Source organism: Anomalospiza imberbis, chromosome 11 (genome assembly GCF_031753505.1).
Source record: "Anomalospiza imberbis isolate Cuckoo-Finch-1a 21T00152 chromosome 11, ASM3175350v1, whole genome shotgun sequence".
Taxonomy (NCBI): domain Eukaryota; kingdom Metazoa; phylum Chordata; class Aves; order Passeriformes; family Viduidae; genus Anomalospiza; species Anomalospiza imberbis.
Window position 1 is genome coordinate 13,243,532 of NC_089691.1, and position 20,404 is coordinate 13,263,935.

Consider the following 20,404-nt stretch of genomic DNA (forward strand, 5'->3'; position numbering starts at 1 on the left):
AGGTAATAGGTCACGTGCTGTGAGTGCTTCAGATGGGCTCTGGATGCTGTCTCAGGCAGCACATGACCTGACATGCTGAGTGGGTGAAGGATGGGTGCGGCTCTGCCAGGGGTGCCTGGGCTTGTTGGGAGGATTGTTGCCATTCCTACCCACCTTTCTCTCTGTGGTCTTTCTGAAACAACACAGGGTATTAGCAGTGGTTGTGTGAAGTAATTCATTTAGAGGGGAAAATTCCCTCATAAAGTTTGTGATGCTATTCTCTTTGAGACAAGACAAAGTGGGGAGATGGGCTGGTGAGCTGAAAATTCAGTGGGACACTGTCATCCATCCTGAAATCAAAGGTTCAAACAAATCTTCCACTGGAAGGTCCTGACTCTGATCTAAGTGCAGAAGCACAGACACTGTAGCAGCCTGCAGTGCCCTGGGCTGGCTGTGCACAGGCTACAGGGTTGGCATGGCAACACCAGCTTCCAGTGGGTGTAGGAGCATCCCTGAATCACAGCTCTACCTGCCATCCCATTGCACCTCCCAAGTGCTGAAGGGGAGTGTCATGGGAGCCAGCAAAAGGCTTTCTCTCCCAAAAATAACTACTGAGAATAGGGAATACTTATCTGACAGGGCCTGCTATTGAAAAACGGATCTTGGTTCATATAAGCAGGAAAAAGACATTGAGGCTTATTTGTATTTCTGCCCCTGAGCACAAAGGGGTTGGAAAGCAGGCGGATCCCACTGATTGTGTGCTCCTCCTGTTTGGAGATGTAATCGGCGTCCACATACTGTGCCACAGCCTTTCCTCATCTCTAGGGGTTGGGTTGGGACTGGGAATGATGTGTGGGGATAGACCACCTCCAGTGTAGAGGTGAAGATTCCAGCATCAGGGTGGGGGAGGGCTGGCCCCTGATGCAGAGTCTCTCCTCATCTTCTGACATGTGGCACACACTGCTGGGAGCAGCGTTTGTGAAGCGTGGAAGAAAACACGGGGTCACCCTGTTCACTGAATCCCAACTTACCAACTGGAGAAAAAGCCTCTGTGTAAACAGCACAAATGAAACGGATGTTCCACTCTGCTACTGATAAGTTTATCAGCAAATCCAATGTGCATTTTGGACCCTGAGGAAAATACAAAGAAAATATGTTAAAGAAAGAGATGTGGAGGGTCCTCAGCTTACCTCCAGCTTACCACACCCTGGGGATCAGCGCGCTCTGGTCTGTGCTCTGGCTCAAGTCAATCATTGCTCAGCCAACGTGACTCCAAGGCTGGGGAGTCATTTGTAACCACAAGGTCCAGTCTTTTCTGGGCTTCAGCTGTTTTAAGTGCTATTCAGATAAATGAACCAGGCCTATGCAGAGAATCTAGGGAAGATGGAAGTTTAGCAGGGGGCAGGCAGGGAACACAGCTGATGCTGGAGACTACCGTGGAAGGCCCTGCTGGACCTTGGGTGAGAGGTGCAGCCGTGGCCTCTCCAGCTGGTATTGTCTGTGAACAGACCATTGTTCTCTGCAAGGAAGCAAAGAGAAAACTGTCTCTTCTGCTTCCTTGACTGTGGCTCTGAGCCAGTATTGCCTCACCAAGGGCTCAGCACCAGCTCGGAGGTCTCACAGCTCCAAAATGCCTCGCCCACGTTGCCTCAAATGCCTGCTCTGGTGTCCTGTTACACATGGATCTTTTTGGCTGACTGGATTTTGTTCCCTGCAAGTGAGTGGCTGGGAAGGAGATGTGTTTCACAGAGCTTATAATAGAACTCTTGCTTTGACCTCCACAACCAGGAGATTAACGCCATTCCAGAACGATATGGTGCGTGGCTTTTAAGGGTCCAAAGGCAATTCCTGTTTACAGAGCTGGTCTGGAAGAGCCTCATAATATTCAGGCTGGGGCAGTGGCTGTGCAATTCCTTCCCTATCACTACTCTTTCAGGTGGACATATGCCCTGCTGAGGGAGAACTTGAAACATCCCGTGGATGGCTGAGCCAAGCTGTTGTGGTTGTGCAAAATCCCACTGCCTGTCTCTGAGACAAGAGAATGAGGAAATTCCTGTACTTATCCCTTTTCTTTAAAGGAAATCACTTCAGAGCTTTTTCGGGGTGATTCTTTCTGGGTTTGGATTTTCAAAATTTCTTTTAGGAACTATTTTGGTGAGATCCAGAGAAAAGTTGCCAGTACTTGTGGGAAATTTGTCACTGACAGTAAAAATACATTTGCAATAGCTTTGGACTTCCTTCAGTAATTCAACTCTGCAGATACAGTCTGAAATGCTTTGATCTATTGAGGTCCAACCTGCTAATCTTAATTATGTGCTCATCTTTACCTCTAATGGGCACTGAGAGCTGGGCCTCTGGTACTGCTCCCACCATGCCCACTTTTCCAATAAGTACGACAGGCTGAAAGCCCTCTGAACAGGAAAAGTCTCCATCTGCTAATAGCATCAACCCTTGTGTTTTCAGTTACATTTCCAGAAACCAGAGCATACAAGATCTCCTTTCTGGGTAAATGTATTCTCATGTCCATGAGGATGTAAGTCAACCATCTGAGGCACTGTGAGCCGGGGGAGGGTCTCAAGAGGCAGGAGCCTGGAGTCCACTGGCACAGTCCTAAACAGAAAATTGGTTATATGTCTTTAGTCAAAGGAGTTATGCGCTGAATCATTGTCATGGCCCAAAATTTAAGGTCCTTTTTGGGGAAAATGGCCTTTAATAAGCTCTCATGTTTACTTATAAGATGTGGACTGATACCTTGACCCTCTAGGTCCTCTAGATGGGACATGTTTAGCTTGTTATTAAATATGACCTTATGGAAGAAGAGTCATGTTCATACACTGGCATGGTACAGCTAAGACTAGAGTCAGAGGCAGAGATTTTAGTTGGTTTTGGAAACTTAAACTCAGATTTTTAGGTGCCAGCAGCACCGAAATGAGAAGATATATGAATGTGGAAATCCACCATTTGAACAAAACGGGGCTCTTGAAGGAAAGGACAAGGCACACTGAGCACATGCAAAGCTGTATTTACTCCAGACGCATCATGCGGTGAGGTGATGACATGCCTTCCTTCCCCTCTCTACTTCTCATTTTTTCTCTGTATCTTGGGTCCCTGACCTTGGAAATTATTTACTTCTCCTCTGCAAACCATGACTCTCCTTTCTTCTCCCCCGTGGTCTCTTTTTGCACAAAGCTGTTGATGTGTTTCAGCCTCTCTGACCAATGCACACAAGCAGTGACAGGTTCAAATCCCTGCTGCCTTTACTGGCCCCAGCCATAGCCCAGTACAGCTGGTGTCTGCTGGGCTGGGATTTTCCGAGTGCTCTTGTGGTGGAGCAGGTTACAGACCGATTGAGACATGTTTGGTGGCTCAGCCATGTTTGCCACAAGGGGGGGTGAAGAACAGAAATTGTCTGTGGAAATTTACTGACTCTAAAGACCGCATGACTTCTTGCTAAATCTGAAAATTCCCAGTATAATTTTTCTAAACCAGCTTTCATTATTTGCCTGAATATTGCAGGGTCAGAGGTATTTTTTTTTGTCAGTGACACCAGTCCATCATTTGCCATAGGCATGAAAGTTAAGGAATTAAGTAGTCAAGGCACTAGTTTCTAATACAAGGACTTCCACAGAGATGTTGAATTTCAATTTTTTTTTTCAACAAATCAGCATGTAGTGTGCCATCTCTTGTGAAATATGTGCCCATTAGGAGTATGAGTGGGAGCAAGTGAGGTTGTGAGGAATCTTTCTGCAGCCTCTGTTTTCAAACAATGGTTTGCAAAGAAGCCCTTTTCTTTTTTATTTTAAAGGTTAATATGTGCAAAGCTCTTTAAATCATCTGAGGTGGATCAGAGTTATGACTAAGAGATAAGGGGGGATTTGTCTGTCTGACCAACTTCCCCTCTGCTTATAGAAAAGGTTGGTATGTTCAGAAGTGGCAAAATACCACTGAGTGCAAAATGCAGGGTGCAGTGTACACTGGAGTTTTGACAGTTCATGGGCTGAGCAAAAGCCATTGAAATGCAAGATTCTGCAAAGCTCAGCTCTGTGTCCTGCACAAGAAAAGCCTCCAGTGATGTCTATAAGAAAAGTGCTCAGTCTCCAGTCCAGGAAAGATCAATGTAATGCCTCCTACAAAGCTGATAGGAATTTTACTGTTAGGACAATTAATGTTCTTAGTCATTTTTAAAATGGATCATATCATCTACCCATCAGAATGAGTGCTGCTTGTTTAAAAAACTGAGGGAGAGGGAAATAAGACAGGAGAAACCATAAAATAATGCCCTGAGTCTCTGTTGTGCCTCCAGGCAGAGCACAAAGTCAATCTGCAGTAATGTAATTTCTAAGCAAGCCGTAGCTAGGAGTAAAAACTGCAGTGGTGATCAGAGATGACCAGTGCAGTCAAATCAAGCACAGCTAAAGGCAATGGCTCCAGAGCCTGCAAAGCTCATGCAGGGCACTGTGCAAGGCCCTGGTAAGTGCCTGCAGTGCCGTACAGGTTACATTTGCTTTAATATTTTATAGATAATGCTCTGTAAAGACAATGGACTGGTTCAGATGCAGCTGAAGTCATGTGAATAGAGATCTGTCTACTTAGGGTTTTAGCACTGGGGATGAAGGGACATGGTTGGAAGCTGTACATGTTCTATATGGTGTTCCCTATAGCAGGTCCAGTTTCTAAACTGGCACTCTACTGTGTTGAAATCCTAATTCAAATACAAAAAACCTTTGGCAATTCAGTGCAGGAATAAGATATTTGCAGGTGGATAACAATGATGATCCATTCTTTGCAACCAAAATATTGATTTTGTACCTTTGGTGTAAGACAAATTGTCGTGAGATTTGACATAATGTAAATTCTCTGCATCTATCCAGGAGAGGGTAAAGGAGATAAAAGATAATCCCAAAGACCCCCAGAAAATTCATAAAACACTTGAGATCAGAAAATGAAACCCATGGTGAAAGGCATATGCAGTACAGGCAGCAGATGTGCAGATTGCACATCACATAAAATGAATGCAGTTCATCACACTAAATTGTTCATGCCTAGACCATATATGTTCAGTTTTTGACAAAGTAATCTCTTTACAAAGCTCCATAACGCAGCAGAGTCGGCTAAGAACGAGTTATAAACAAAGAAGCTATTCAGCTGTCAAAGCAATTTTCAGCTATATTAAAGCAGAATGGGATGGAACGAGTTCTGCCGAGCCTTCTGCTGTCCCGGGGAGCCAGTGGCTGTGCATGTGTGTGCCTCGTGTGACAAGGGGACAGCGCGTGCGTGCAGGGCCAGCCGCCCACGCTCACACGCGTGCACACACGTGTGGGGCCAGCGCCCATCGCCTTCCCCGGCTCGTGGCAGAAACTGCAAAGCGCTGATTTTCGGGCTGTTTTCGGTCTGCATGTGGGGACGTCACCGAGTTCTGTCCATTCTGACGATGTGTTTTGTTCCCATAGAAACCAGTGTACTTTGGAGGGGGAAAGGCAGAAGGAGACTGAGGAAAGCAGAAAAATGAGGCGGAGCAGAAGTGTGCAGTGTGAATAGATCATTCAGGCTGTGGGGCTCTTCACAAAGTGGCTAAAGCCTGAAGGCAGTGAGCTGCTTTATTTATTTGTGGGTATGTCATTCAAGAATAATTCAAATCCTTTCAAACGTATGTCAATTAAATGAACACAGCATCCTATTTCTTCATGTGCACTGTTCCCCACCAGACAGGCTGTGTCAGTACTGCAGAGGCCAGGTTTCCAGGGTGCTTTCTGCTGACACATGACTTTGATGTTTGCTGTGTCTCTGGTGTCATTAGCAGGTGTTTCCTATCTTCATCCCCAAACTTGGGAAGGAGGCAGGGCCTGGGAACCTACTGATTTCAACTAAGGTTCAATGAAATACCTGTCAAGTCTCCCATAAAGAAAGCTGTGCATGATCTGAACCTCCCAAGGGGTTGGCAGGGCAGGGAGAAGCATGCTGGGGCTATTCTGTGATTTTTTTTTTTTTTTTTTTTTTTTGTGCCTTAAACCAGCCAACCTGCCATTGAATAATTTAATAACTAATTAAAAGTCCTGGATAAAACACACTGTCTACAGCATTCTGGCAAACATCCCAATGACTTCAGTACAGCCAAGATTTTACCCTTTTCTTGACTGCAAAGCTTGTTTGTTGTCACTTCTTTTTCTCTAGCTGCTTTATGTGGTTTCTCTTAGAAGTGGGTTTTCTTTTCTTTTTGTCAAATATTCTCACTTCAGCTCCAGAACACAGATTCAACAGGATGGATCCCAAGAGTTAGTGCATGACCAGGTAGCTGTGTTTTGCCCATTTCCTTTTCTGCAGTGATCTAAGAGATAACAAGGGGTAGAGGAAAGGGCAGTAGAATTTTCAGCAGCTAATGGCCACTTCAAGAATTTGTGCACAGGCATCAACTTGAATTGGAAGTCCTCATTGCCAGAGCTATGTGGTGCTTACAGAGGTCCCTCAGCTGGTGCCTCATCCTTTCTGACCAGCTGGAAAAAGGGTGGACCACTACAGCCTAGAGCATCAACTGTTTCATCACCCAGGGCTGAATGCCAGGAGGAGAAACAGACTCCTATAGACGTGTATCCTATATGTGTAAATGCTGTTCCTATTCTGTCTGTGCGTGTTCTTTGGTACATGTTTCTCTGTCTTCCCCTTTTGTGTTTACCATTTGTATCCTCTGTAAATTGCTTTCAAGGTCTTTCTTAGAAGAGACCATTTTTGCCTGGAGCTGAATAACCCCAAGATGCACCTCTGCTCCCTGCTTGCTTGAAGGTAGGGATGTGTCAGCAAACCCTGCTTCCCAGGGGCTTTTTGGCAGAGCATGCTCAAGTTTCTGCTAATTTCTTCATGAAAGATTGCTCTTGGTCACACATGGCCCATGTTGAAGGGACCTGAGCTAACAAAAATTGCCAGAACTTATTGAATTCTTCAAAGTTTAGGTCACCAGAGAATGAAATGACAGCAAATACCCTAAGCCTTCACCAACGCATCGGGTGGGAAAACTCACAGCAGTTGCCTGTAGTGCTGGTATAATTCAAGCCCATGCTGTTTAATTTATTTTTGTGTACCTAAAGCCGTGGCACCTAACAGTATTGATAGCTGAGAGTCTCATTTGTTGGTTTAGTGACAAATTGTAAGAATATAAAGATACTTTGTGAAGGGAGATACGATTTTGTTGAACGGCTCTAATCTTGGTTGTTTTCCTAAGCTTTAAACTTTGAATTTTACAAGTCATATGTTAAACACTCTGCTTCAGTCCTTTGTATCCAGACAGAAATAAACAGATTGTAAAAAATGTGCTTTGTGGGTGATGTAGAGTTCTTCTCTTCTGGGGAATCCATCAGGGAGGATGTTTGCTATATATTCATGAGGTCCCTTGCAGATCTTTAGATGCTGTCAGATGTTCATTTTCTTGACCTTTTTATTGCTAACATTTATTCTTCTTTTAATGGTAAGCTCTCAGAACAATGCAAAGGGTTCAGTTCAAACTCCAAGCAAACCTTACATCACTCTTGGCTTTCAACAGGGCTCCACACAGAACTCAGCAAGATTTCAGAGACTTTTCTATAGTGTTGGTTATAGTTCTCTAGGGGGGTACAGGGAAAATTACTTTGGGCTTTAATGTTCTGTATTCATTAGTCTGTGATTTGTTTGCTCCAGAGGCTGGCTATTATCTTTGATACTGTGTCATTCTGTAAAGCATCTCTGAGTACCAGAGAGTGACAGAGCATCTCTCATGCTGCTGTTGATTCATGGCATGAACTTCTGCAGAGTGGTGAAATACCTTGATCACGTCAAGACGGCTCATTTCTAGATAGTAGCTATTATCTAAATACTAAATGTTATGTGACAAGCTTGAAGGCCAGAAGATAAGGTTCAGGGCTGATGTCTGTACTCCAAAATGTAATCTGCTGGAAGCCAATATAATTTTACATGTGAGTGTGGAGAATATTCATGACTGTAAATTCAGGAACAGGCTGTTATTCAAGTACAAGGTTGAATAAGAAAAGTTAAAAAACTTTTTTTAAAAAGCCTCTGAAGTCCAAGTGTACTATTTATCATCTTGTTGTACCAAAACAAAATGTGTACTTTGTGATGTACCATGATGTACTTTGACGTGGAATTTTCCAGAGTCATCAGTGTGGTGTTGGTTTTCATCCTTTCTCATCTTGCTGTTTTCTGACTCACCTTTCCAGGCTTTGAAATTTAATCCTGAATTTCTGCTTTTGCTTTTAATTAAATTTTAAAAATTAGTATTTTGGCCTCAGAGTCTACTGCCACACTAGAGAATTTAAAATTCTCAGGTGAGAGTCAGCAGGAGATTATGATAGTCAGTCTAATTTCCTTAGAAATGTTGTAGCTGAAATAGTTATAATAATGTGGTTTTGTTCCTGGAACTAATGAATGCCACAACTCTGAAACAGGTAACTGAACCAGCAAGTTCTGGAAGTATTTCCTAGAGAGAAATATGGGAGGAAAAAGGAGAACAGGAAGACACCAGCAATGTAATCATATAACTGAGCATGCAATTTTCAGCAAAAGAATTTCCTTGTCAAGTGTAGTGTTTTTTCTTTTGATGTCATGTGTAGAAACTGAAATTTTTCAGTCCTTCCACTGTTCCAGATTCTGAGGTTTTGGTTTACCTGACGTGGTTATTTTTTTGACATCACTTAGGGGTGATGAATCGGTGTTCATGTGGTGTGATTGGTCATCTCAGTCATGCTTAATGACTTAAGCCTTGTAAACTGCATTCGACTCAGACAAATATTGTTTGGTTGCTGGAAGGAGAGGCTGCTGCATTAGTCAGGAAAATTTACTTCTAATCAAAAGGTTTTGATATGGTAGGAATCTACAAAACTCAAATGATTCTTCTGATATGATAGCCATAAGCAGATTTTGGTCACGTGCTATTCCCAAAAGTAACTAAAATTGGATGCAAAGAAAGTTCCATCTAATAACAATCTAATACATTCCCAATATTTTCTCACTATTTCTCTATCCCTTGTCAGTTCTCCCTTCTTTTCTTTTATTCCCTTCTACTTTTTCTTAGGTTTGTATTTTGATGATGCCTGGTTTGATTCCAGAATTCATCTTTGAATTTATAGTAGATGTTTTTGAACATTGATGAATGTGCATATACAAATGTAGCTATATAAAGTGGTTCCTTTTTTATGGAGGTTGACTTATTTTACAAAGCAAGAGAGCAGACCTGGTTAGAAACATTGCAAGCACATGTGTGACCAGTCAATCGGTGCGGTCGCACCAAGCAGCCTGATCATATAACTCGTGCTGTGAAATATGAATTGAGGCTTATATCATAATGGTGAGATATTTCCCTTTTGTTTAGAGAATTTAGTGTGTATTCATTGATTGGTTTTGTTCTGGTTTTCCATAAGACCTTTATCACTGAGTAGGCTCATCTTCCAAAACCTGGTCCCCTCTCCCATGACATTACCTCTGGAATAACTGGCAGCTGGATTAAAGGCAAGTCACAGTACAGCTTGTTCTGTATGAACACTGTAAATCAGCTGTTGGGAAAAGTTCCCCTGAATACACAAAACCTGTGAGTTACAAGTTGTGTTTCATCAGGAGGTGTTTTTGTTAAAGAATAGCTGGAGACAATCCAAAAATTAATCTTGGTCATAATACAACCCTGGTACAAAATGCATCATTTCTTCTTGGCAACTGAAGTGTTTGGCACTAGGAACTATTTACATTTGCATTGTTTTCAAACTTCTGTGTGTGCTGGAGGGAAATATTTCCTAGATGGACAGACTATTCCTAAGAAAAGATACATGAGGGAGCAAACACTCAGAAATGTTCTGTTTCAAAGGTTGCTACAGGATCAGTACAACTACACTGGAGTTTTACTGGATGTCCAGAGCACATCTTTCATTGGCTTTACATAGGTTACACCTAAATTTTATTTCTTTTATTTCACAACATTCAAATTTTCTATTGTATCAGTAGCTGCATGAGCAACCTTTTTTTCCTTGTGTCCCTGCTTTGACACATTCCTATCCATCCATATTCCTAAGAGATTATTTTTTTTCCTCTGTGTACAAGAGGTGCCAGAAGCTCCTGTTGGTTAACGAATTACACCGTGATTGCCTGTCTATCTTAGCAGAAATCACTAAGCAAATATAAATGTGTTATACTTCTTTGTAATGGTATATGTCTCTTACTTCCACTTTTCCTGGTACTTGAGCATGGAAAAATTGCAAAGTACTGAGAGAATATTGCTGTATGTGAAATAAATTGCATGGACGTTGATTCCAGGAAGAACATGCACAGATGCTGATAAACAGTTTCTTATCTAATAAATACTGGAGAGAGTGTTTCTTAAATGACAGTGCTTCTCTGAAATCATGCTTTTGGTTGCTGGGTTGTTGGTTTGTTGGGTTTTTTTTGTTGGTGGTGTTTTTTTTTTTTTTTTAGTATTTCAACACCCTGCTGATAGTGTTGTGAAATCTTTGCTGGGCCTTAGCCAATTAACTGAATAAACTTTTACTTGCTTAATGATTTTATAACACTTCTATTTGAGATAAACTTGCCATTTGTTCATTTAACTTCTCTCCTGCATCTTGTGTGCAAATACTATCTAATCTCATGGAGATTCCAAGTCTCTGAGACTTAGATTCTTGCAGAGTTGTCAAATACAGCAATCAGAACACATTTGGACGCTTAACAAAGGTCTCTCAATGATTTTCACTGATATTCTTAGTATTACTTAAGATAATTACTGTTATGATTAACTACATTGAGCTCTCATATTCTGTGATGTAATTTTCCACTTTAATATTTACATTTATTAGTACATGTTCCATTTAAAGTCATCTTTCATTGCTTAGTGTGTGACATACTTCAGAGAAGAACTGAGATTTTCCAAATCTGCATCCCATAACCTGTCTGCAAAGTACTCCTTCTTTCTAATGGCTAACCAGCCCCTAAAATTTTACTGGAATGTTTAGATCAGAAGTATGATAATGTCACTGAAGATATCAAATGATTGAGTAGATTTTTTTTAATTACAAAAGGATTGGAAAGGAAAATAAATATTCCCTACACACTGCAGATTTTCTTGCTCTGTGACTTATGGTATTGTATTTCATGTTTTCAAGCATTCAAGTAATGGACACAAAATTGGAAGCAGAAGGAAAGGTATAGACATCATTACCTGGAGGCAGTGAAAGAATGGGAGATTTTTCATCCAGTATTGGAGAAATAAATTTGTGTCCACAGGGCATAGGCATTGAGAGGAAAATAACTTATATGAAACCAAGGGCTGTAACAGCCTAATTTTGTTCTCTGGACCCAGGTAAATTTCATCCTAACACCATAAATAAATACATAATATGAAGTGCAGTGGTATTTTCTGACTGATGATCTTGTTAGACTCCAAATAAACATATATCGTGCTAAAACTGTAATAACACAAGCTTAGTACATATAGAGGGAATTGCATCCACCTACTAAATATGAAGAAAGTGTACCAAAAGGAAAAGATTTAGAGGAGAATGAAATTTTCCTTTAGACTCAGGGATGATTCTGCTGAGCTTTCCCCTAGAAGACGGTCCTTCTCAGGACTGTACAGACATTTTTACATCATTTGTTTCTCAAGCTAATTTAAAAAAATAAAAAATTAAATTCTTAGTGGTATAGAAGCAGATTTCAGGCATTTAGCTATCTACTATCATTATGCTGTAAGCTGAAAAGCAACTCTTTTCTTTGCATTTTGTGTATCCTGAAAACATTTCTTCAGTCTCGAGAACTCTCTGGAAAGGAGAGCCCATATTTGTCAAATAGTGTGGGAATAAGAGAAAGAACAATAACAGCAACAAATTGCTTAATCACTATAGTTGTCATTCCTATTATTATTCGTTGTTATGAATACAATTTGCTGTAACACCTGTGATGTGGCTGGCAATTTTCAGACACTTCAGTGCTTTTACTTTGTTCTACAGAGTTGATAATCCAAGGACTGATGTCAGGGCAGAAAATACCAACCATCAGTTTATGGATAACACATCCATAAATCAGCAAGCTGCCTTGTAGCAACAGAATCCCACTCTTAGGAGGGTTTATATGGAAGGCACCAAACAGATGAGCCCTGGATGACTGGGCAGGGCATAAGGTTTGGACTATGGTGTGATGGCCTAGAGCACAGGGGGAGTGTGGTGCAAATAAATGCAGAGCTTGGAGCAGGTGTCTGGAAGCCTCTCATGGTTGAGATGTGATATTAAATGCATGGAAAGGGCACCAGAGTTTAGAAAGCTAAAATTTACTCCATGCAGAATGGGAGACTTTTGGGATTCTGGTTGAGGAATTCAGAATTTCAGTAAGGGAGTTTCTTCATGAGTCTTTGTCAGTGAACCTGATACAGATTTCAGCATCACCCAGGTGAGAGTTTGACCAGCAATTTCCAAATCCCCAATGCTACACGTGTTGGAGTCCCAAACAGCTGCTCTTTCAGACTCTTGTGTAATTGTAAGACTTAGCCTCTCCTTGAGGATGACCCAGCTACCTTGTCAAGGAACTGCAACAAAACTCTGTCTCAGCTGACTTAGTTATACAACCTGGAAAACAAATTCCCTCTGCTCTTGAGCATCCCTAACGCAATTTTTGGTGCCACATCTTGAGTTTCTCCCCATAGAAAGGCCAGATATGTAAAATTGCTCCTTACGCAGACTTACATCCCATCTAAGACTCCAGAACAGATTAAGAAGGATTCTGCTGAAAGAATGATTTCCCCTTTGATGGCTAAATCACTGCAACATCTGTGTTGAGCTACAACACAGTTCAAACACTGAGGGATGAGGGTGAAGAAATAAGTAGCAAATATCTCTTTAAGAATCGACAAGAACAAAGTAATAAAAAAATACAATAACTAAGATAATAAAAACATTATCTTACAGGTTATGTAGAAACTTTGCCTTAGGGATGCCACCTGGATGTGTTCCACTGACACAGCTGTTCAGACTATTTTCTCTTTGCTGCATAAAAAAAATAGAGGCATCTGAACAGCTGTTTGGGTTAATTTTTTAATGCCTTCAGTAAGTAAAATAAGGGCAAATTACATGAATGAGCAAGGTAATATTGGTGCATCTGTGTGCATCCACGGATGCTTTAAAAACTTTTCAGAATACTTCCAGGACCTCATCCATAGTAAAAAAAGGTCTGTTGTCCTTGGAAGGAGCTGAGTCAGAAGGGCAAGTGGGGCATTTCCATTAGTTTGCTGACCAGGTGTAGCATTCTCTGTCCAGCATCTCTTCTCTGTACAGAGGAAAGACTTTTGTTTAGGGCAAATTGGCAGACCTGGTCATATTGAAATCAGTCCACAGTCACCCCATTGACTTCACTGACATCACTAAAATGTAATTAATTAAAACAAGCAAACAAATGAAAAACCCCATCCTGATTTTGCTTAAATCCATTCATCCATTCTGGAGCTGTCAGTTCCATTGCCTGCCAGGGAGCTACTCCCTAAGAAGGTAGTTGAGGGGAAAATGGGAACAGAGCATGTAAGGGTGTCTGGATAGACATCATTTTCCAATGAAAAATGTCATTTTTTGTTATTTTCAAAATCACTGTGTTGGGGGAAAGGGGGAGGCAGAGGAGTCTGCACTGATTTGTGCTGCCCCTCCTGATACACAGCACACTGAGAGCATTCCAGGTTGAAAAAGAGTCAGGTTTAAAAGCGTGATGGAATGAAACAAGTGGGAGTTGTGATGTTTTTTGTTGCCCAGTGTTTCACACACCTCTAGCGGCAAACCCTCTTCGTTGCCAAGACAACCCTGAAGAAATACGAAATCCAGAACAATACGCTGTGTACGAGGAGCCTCGTATTCTCTGGTGCACGCGTTCGTTGTGAATGTCAAGGGAAACAGTGCCCTACCCTGCACAGCGACCCAGGTAAGCCCAGGTAAAGTTATAGGTGATGCCTGTGAGATTATATTGACTTACATTTAGAGATTGTCTTTTGTCCTGGCTCAAGGGCTACCAAAGCTCAAGGGCTGGCTATGAGTGCCTGGGCACTGTATTCCTGCAGTGCAGCATTACCCAAGGCTGGCAAGGCAGCACCAGGAGGATTCCTGAGGCTGTCATGCAAGTAAGTCAGGGCTGGGGCTCTGGCTGCTCTCCTCAGCCAGTGCTGCATGTGAAAGTGTCTGCAGCATGCAGGGAATGCCAGCCTGTGGTGGTCTGCCTTTACAGCAGTTTCTAAAGATTTCTCAGGCAGCTGAATGCAAGGTTGTACAGCCATAAAGGTCTTTTTGCTCTATAACTGGGATATACTGAGCTGTGCTCTGTCTCTAGGTCAAAGGAAATATAAATGTGACTTAAGCCTCTTTGCTTAAGATCCTGGCTCAATGCAGGACAGTAGAAGATCTGGAGCCTTGGGTTTGTTAATGCTTATTTATTTAAACCCAATGAATGAACCTCGGACAAAGGTTGAGGAGGTCAGAATAAATATCTGTAGGGATGCTTATGGCACCCTCTTGCAGGCAGGAGCCTATTGAACTTTTTGTGTCTTAGAGAAATGTTATGTGCAGTTTGAAAATTATAAGTAAATCATCTCCAAGTCATCTTTAAGATTCCCATTGTATTCCCAATGACAGGTAGTAAGTGATAACGTTTTTCTGAAGAATGATAGGAATACTCTTTTTGCTATGTTTGAAGTTGTCATTGACCTCCTTGTTAGGAATGTCTGTGCCCTTAGGAAGTAATGTCAGCTCCCCATTTGGTGAAAGCTCTTTGTTAAATAGGGGAGCAGCACTTGGAGCAGGAAACGCTGGATTCCACATAGCAATGCATCCATTTTGCTGTGCACCCAGTGTGAGGACAAAGCCATTTTAGCCTGCATTGAATCATAGCAGCATCCCAAAAGTAAGCAGGAAAATGCCAACATCTTTTGCATCCTTTTGTTCTTCGGCTCTCTGCTCCCTCAGTTCTGTCCTTTTGTATCAACTGCCTGTCAGATGTTCACAGCAGGAAACTCGGCAGGTGTATCCTGATGAACATGGTCTTTAAGTGGGCAGGGAACCTTGCGGACTGCAGCTTCCTCCCTTCTGCTGCACTTCTAGAACTACATCACATTCCTCCTTTTGCAATTTTGTGGTGGGATAGAACAGCTCCAGGACTTAGGCTCCGAAAGACAGGTAGCAAGCAGTGGTAGTTTGGTATGACAGGAGCACCAATCCAGCACAACAAACCAGTTGGTGTTGACAACTCCATGTCTATACTATTGACACTTGGGGGTTTTAACCTGAGGCTGATATGAGTTTAGTACTGTAGGCTGAGCTCTGAAACTGTGTGGTATTAAGTGAAGCACAGTCAGCCAGGGATTCACTTCAGAAACACTTACCTGTTCCAGAATAAGACACAGATGTAGATTAGGATTTGTAGAGCAGAGGGTCACAATAATCAGTATTGAAAAACGCGTGTTGCATATTTGAGCATCATAGCAAGACACTCTGAAGCAGAGCTGGTTCTGCTTTCATGGCTCCATCAGCATGTCCAGAGCTTCAGCTTCCATATCCATGACAGTCTCTCCCTAGCTATGGGACAAACCCCAGAAGCAGCAGCTCTGTACTGTGCTTCCTTTGTCTTCCTGAAGAACAAACTCTACAGTGCACCAAGAACCATCAAACCTTCATTCTATCAAAACACACATCCTGTTAGAGCTTTGGGTGAGGCATCCCTGAGCTCAGGCCACTCTGATCCTCTTTTAGCACCTTAGAAACAAACTGAAAACTCCTGGCTGCTCAGGAACAAAGGAGTATGTGAAAGAACTGCAATTTCATAAACTGTCGAGTGGGAGTTGGAGCTATTATAGAACATCCCGTTCCAAAAGGAAACAAATGACAGCCTGACGCTGCCGGGTAGTAGTGACGTGTGCGGCCGCAGAGTGAGTCAGTCTGTGTGAGATTCAGATATGGACCTAGAGGGAAAACATTTGTGGCAGCAGGACCGATCACATGCTCATAGATGGAATTACCTCAGCTCATTTTTCATGAATGTGTTAATGTATTTGCCACACTTCTTCAGCAAAAGGCAAATAGTACAGAGGAAAAAGTCGCATGTAGGAGCTGCTTTATCTGTCTCTTCTTGCAGCCTCCTGATTCCCACCCACACTCCTGCACAGCTGGTGATAATGTATCATGAGCTGTGTTTTGGTATATCACTTTTTTGTTCAGTAAGATGGAATGTGCTGCTGTTATTTGTGTTATTATTTGTGTTATTAGACCAAAACATTGCTCTAAAGGCATAGGTGAATTGGACAATTAAGTGAATTATTGTGAAATTATTTAGTTTATCAGTGATGTCTTGCTTTAATAGCTTAGAGCTCAGTTGAATGCTTGTATTCATTTAAAAATGAAAACTGAAGCCTAAGGATCCTTTTAAAGCCTGAAAGGAGTCTGTAGAGCTGATTCTCTGCTACATGGGCGATGTGTAATGATGTATAAATTGTGAAATGAATTGGCTGTTTGCTGGAAAATTATGGTGATCTCCTGGTTGTGGTCCAAGATAAGAAACCTTGGCATAGTTTAAGGACAAGGAAGATTTAGTAGTAATTCTATCTTGAGATGTTCCCATCTTGGCTTTTTTCCACATTGTTTTACTCCAGCTCAGCCCCCTCCCAGTTGTATCTAAATAACTCTTCATGTGACTCTGCAGCAAGCCACATCAGGAACTGCTGGTGGTTAAGACTGAACAAAAAACCCTGTAAAATAGAAAGGGGTTTTGTTTTTTTCTTTTTTTTTTTTTTTTTTGTGTATGTGTTTTGGTTTGGTTTGCTTTTTACTTCAACTAGATCAGTGCCTGATCAGCATTGCCCCTGGGAACAACTGCTCTGGCCCAGCTGAAAGGCCTGAGTGTTATTTGGCGGGGGGGACACTGGCAGAGGCTGATGGTGGGAACTCTGTGACAGCGCTGCCACCAAAATCTGCAAATCAGGAAACCATAGCTGGTAAAACATTGCTTCATTCAGCAGCAAAACAGAGCAGCTGCTGTGTCTCCAGAAGGAAAAAGAAAATGGGGATGTTATTTGGCTACAGAGTTAGGGTTGGAGGACAGACTGTAGGAAGGATTTGGGTTCAGGGTACAGAAGTCTCATGGATGAAAAATGCCTTAGAAAGCAATATCAGGCATTAGGTGTTTCCCATCTCGTGTGCTGAAATTTCATAAGCATACATGACATTTCATGGAGGTTCAGCTAAATCTAAAGCAGAATTGTAGGTCTGAGTTGTAGCCTAACTCTCAAAGAGCACCAAAGAAGTGAGCTGAGAGCAAAAGCAGAACTCTCCTTGCACTGAAACAGAGAAGTTTGGTTTTTTCCTCTCTGTGTACAATTCCCTTATTGATGTTTCAAAGCAATGTTAGACTGGAGGCGCTCACCTGTCACCCCTCCCCAGTAGACATGGAGGGTCTGTGCTGGCGTGGCTGCAGTCCATAGGTGAGCAAACTGCTCTGGGATGGCTCTGACCTCCAGCAGCACTAGAAGAAAATGGTTAGAAAAACACTTCATTAGACACTTTGTTTATAGTGAAGCCTTGGCAAACCAGGCTGGCTGCTCCTGCCACAGAGGGAAAGGGACTGGCTTGAAGTAGGTGGGGTGTCTGTCTCCCCAAAATGGCAAGCTCAGAGCTGGAGCCATCACCCCGAGCCACCATTATCTGCTGCATCCTTACATGTCCCCCGCTCTGCCCTGGCATGGGCACTCTCCCCTCTTATCAGTGAGGTGCCAGCATTTCATTTGCACAGCTGAGTGCTCCTGAACTGACTCTGTGCGTCCATCAAGGTCATGAAGTCATTCAATCCCTTGCTGAAGTAGCCTCTGGTCAGGAATACAGGACTGCAATGCTGCTGCTGCAGCTTACAACACCAGAGGGATAACTTTCCTGCAGTACTACAAAGCAGCTTTCCTGGAAGAGGTAATGGTTTGCCAGTATTGCAGAACGGTAATTTTAAACCCATAAAGAGCTCTTATTGTAGTCTCAAAGCAGACTTGAAAACCGGCTGCGCCCTCTTTATCCTGGCTCAGATGAAGTGCCAACGCCGTCAGAGAAAAAGGTGTTTGCAGCATGTGCCGTGTCCTGGGGTGGCTGGCACAGGTAGTGACAGCCGGCAGGGCTTTAGCACCACGCCGGGGATTCTAGGAGAGGGTTTGCCTGCTGGCAGGCATGAAAAACAGGGCTTCTGCAGCTGCTCCTCCGGTGGCTCACGGGTGGCATCCCCCACAACAGACCGCTTTATGCAGCCGTGCCGAGCCATGCTCCCACCGACAGTGCCGGCGCTTTCCTTGTCACAAGCCCCACTCGCAGCCAACGCCAAGGGCAGCCCGAGGAGGGCTGCGAGGGGCTGGTGTCAGTGCCCAGCCTGCAGGCCGGACTCATGCGCGGAACAGAGAGCTCTTCATGGGCCCTGGAAAACACGAGCCCGTGGGAGGACCTTGCTCCAGGAGGGAATGAGACAAAGGTGCGGGAATAACCCAGGGAGCTCGAGGAGGGGGCCACACCTCAGCCCCCAGGGTTGGAAGGAGGGTTGGAAGGAGGTCACCTCCTATCTTAGATTTCTTCTCTTGGGTTGGTTTGAACAATTCTCCCCTTGCTTTGAGAAAGGATCAGGGCGGGGGAGGATGGATTTATTTGAGAGGAATTCCCTGCACCTTGAGCTGCCTGAATTAGTCGGGGGCAGGGAAGATGGAGCAGAGGAGGATGGTACATGTCCTGAAAGGTGCGTAGGCAGGGAGCTCAGGCTCCCCACGAGCAGCCGTGGCTGAGGCCCGTCCCTCAATAAGGTGCCTCTGTAGGGGTGCCTCGGTGCTCCTAATTCGCACTGGTGGAGGGGCACTGCGCCAGGACAGCGTTCTTAGCAAGGCCCAGGTGAAGCAAATTCCACGAAAGAGAGCAGGGATAACCAAACCTGCTGACACCAGACAAGGGAGGGGATTCATGGTGCCTGCCAAAGGTGTTGTGATGGAGGGGAAAGGGAGTCAGCTGCAGAGCTGATGCTGCTGCCTCTCAGGGCACCACTTCTCAGTTTGTAAAGTCAAATTCCTAAAAGTGACAGCACTTGTGGTCATGGTGACATGGACAGTGGTTTCTCAGCACTTCCAAAAGTCTTTTGAGATGGCCTAAAGTAAAGGATCAAGTACTCATGATGATAGAATGTGTTATATCTAATTATATGAGCCCTTAAACCAGCCATTTCCCCATTCTTCTGTCATTCCAATATAACTAGGTGAAGGAAGACACTGACAAAAGAAATATTGTTTCTATGAATAACTCAGTGCAACCCTTTTTTGCAGATTTTCATTGAAGGTTCAGAACCAGCACATTGAAATAATCCTACAAATGTACATAGTCTGAACTGGCCACTGCATCTGATTCTTCTAAATTGTTCTTTTATGTCTGCAAGGAACCAAGTGAAACCTTCATATTTAAATACCATTGAACTGTAGGACTTGGGAAATTCAGGTTCTACTGTACATCAGCTTCTGAGCCTGAAATTAAGATTTGTTATTGTGACTGCACATGCTGGGAATCAGGATGAACAGCAAACATGCAAATTCAGTTCTTAATTATGAGCCACATGGAATTAAAAATAGACAGGCCAGTTCCATTAATGGAGAGGCAAGCAGAAGCACTGTGATTTCCTATAGATGTGAGGTCACAGTTGAATGTGGATATGGTTGTCAGGATTTTGTAAAGATGCTCACAAACTGCAAGGTTTCATGGATTTTCTCGTGGCCAGAGATTTGCACCATGTTTACTATTTGCTATTCACTACTATCAGGAAAACAGTGTCAGGTGACTGGTACAATTGATCAACATATCTAATGAATAGCAGGACTGAATAGTGGGGCAAAGGGACAGTGAATGCGTTCAAGTGGGAAAGTGATGGCCCATGATTTTTATGGGAAACAAAAATACATTTTAGAAAATATCAGCTTTAGTTTTTGAACTAACTAAGATAGGGTCATGTGCTAAATTTGCAATTAATATTATTTTAAAGAATAGATCAAACAGCTCAAGCAGATTTCCTCTAACTGACAAGTTCCATTAAACAAGAAAGCTCATTCTTAGTAGGAGATTTTAATATAACACTGAGAACAGAGTACAAAACAATGAATGGAAACATATCAGCAGTCAATTTCCTGAGTATTCAAGCCTGCATTATACTTTGTTCTTTGCTACAGCCATGGCTCTGTAATTATCAAGCGTATTCATGGAACTTTTTCCTATTGACACTCAGCGTGAGCGTGGCTGGAAAGAGATTAAGCTTTTGTGGCAGCCATTTGAATTTGTCTAACTCAAAACAACCTGCAAGGCTGTGGGGAGCTGTATGTCTCAGGGGATTTGTGATGGTCTGCAGAAGCTGCAGGTCACAGGTTCAGACCTGTGTGCTGGGTGTGTGCAGG

At 42.9% G+C, this 20,404-nt stretch overlaps 1 protein-coding gene and 1 long non-coding RNA gene across 3 annotated transcripts in view; one reads left to right on the forward strand and one right to left on the reverse strand.

Moving 5' to 3' along the window:
• Window positions 1–10,767: 10,767 nt before the first annotated feature.
• On the reverse strand, window positions 10,768–18,859 carry LOC137480757 (uncharacterized). 2 transcript variants are annotated; one of them, XR_011003068.1, is made up of 3 exons: window positions 17,766–18,833; window positions 17,380–17,478; window positions 10,768–15,539 (listed from the first exon to the last, which is right to left on the reverse strand). It is a non-coding gene; the product is annotated as an uncharacterized lncRNA (long non-coding RNA). The 2 variants fall into 2 exon arrangements; XR_011003067.1 differs by having other exon boundaries at window positions 10,768–17,478; window positions 17,766–18,859.
• SLC6A6 (solute carrier family 6 member 6) overlaps window positions 13,786–20,404 on the forward strand; it is a 93,546-nt gene continuing 86,927 nt past the window's right edge. Inside the window, exon 1 of the mRNA XM_068201989.1 lies at window positions 13,786–13,896. The gene's annotated coding sequence lies outside the window, so the exon portion shown is untranslated. The remainder of the gene's footprint in view (window positions 13,897–20,404) is intronic.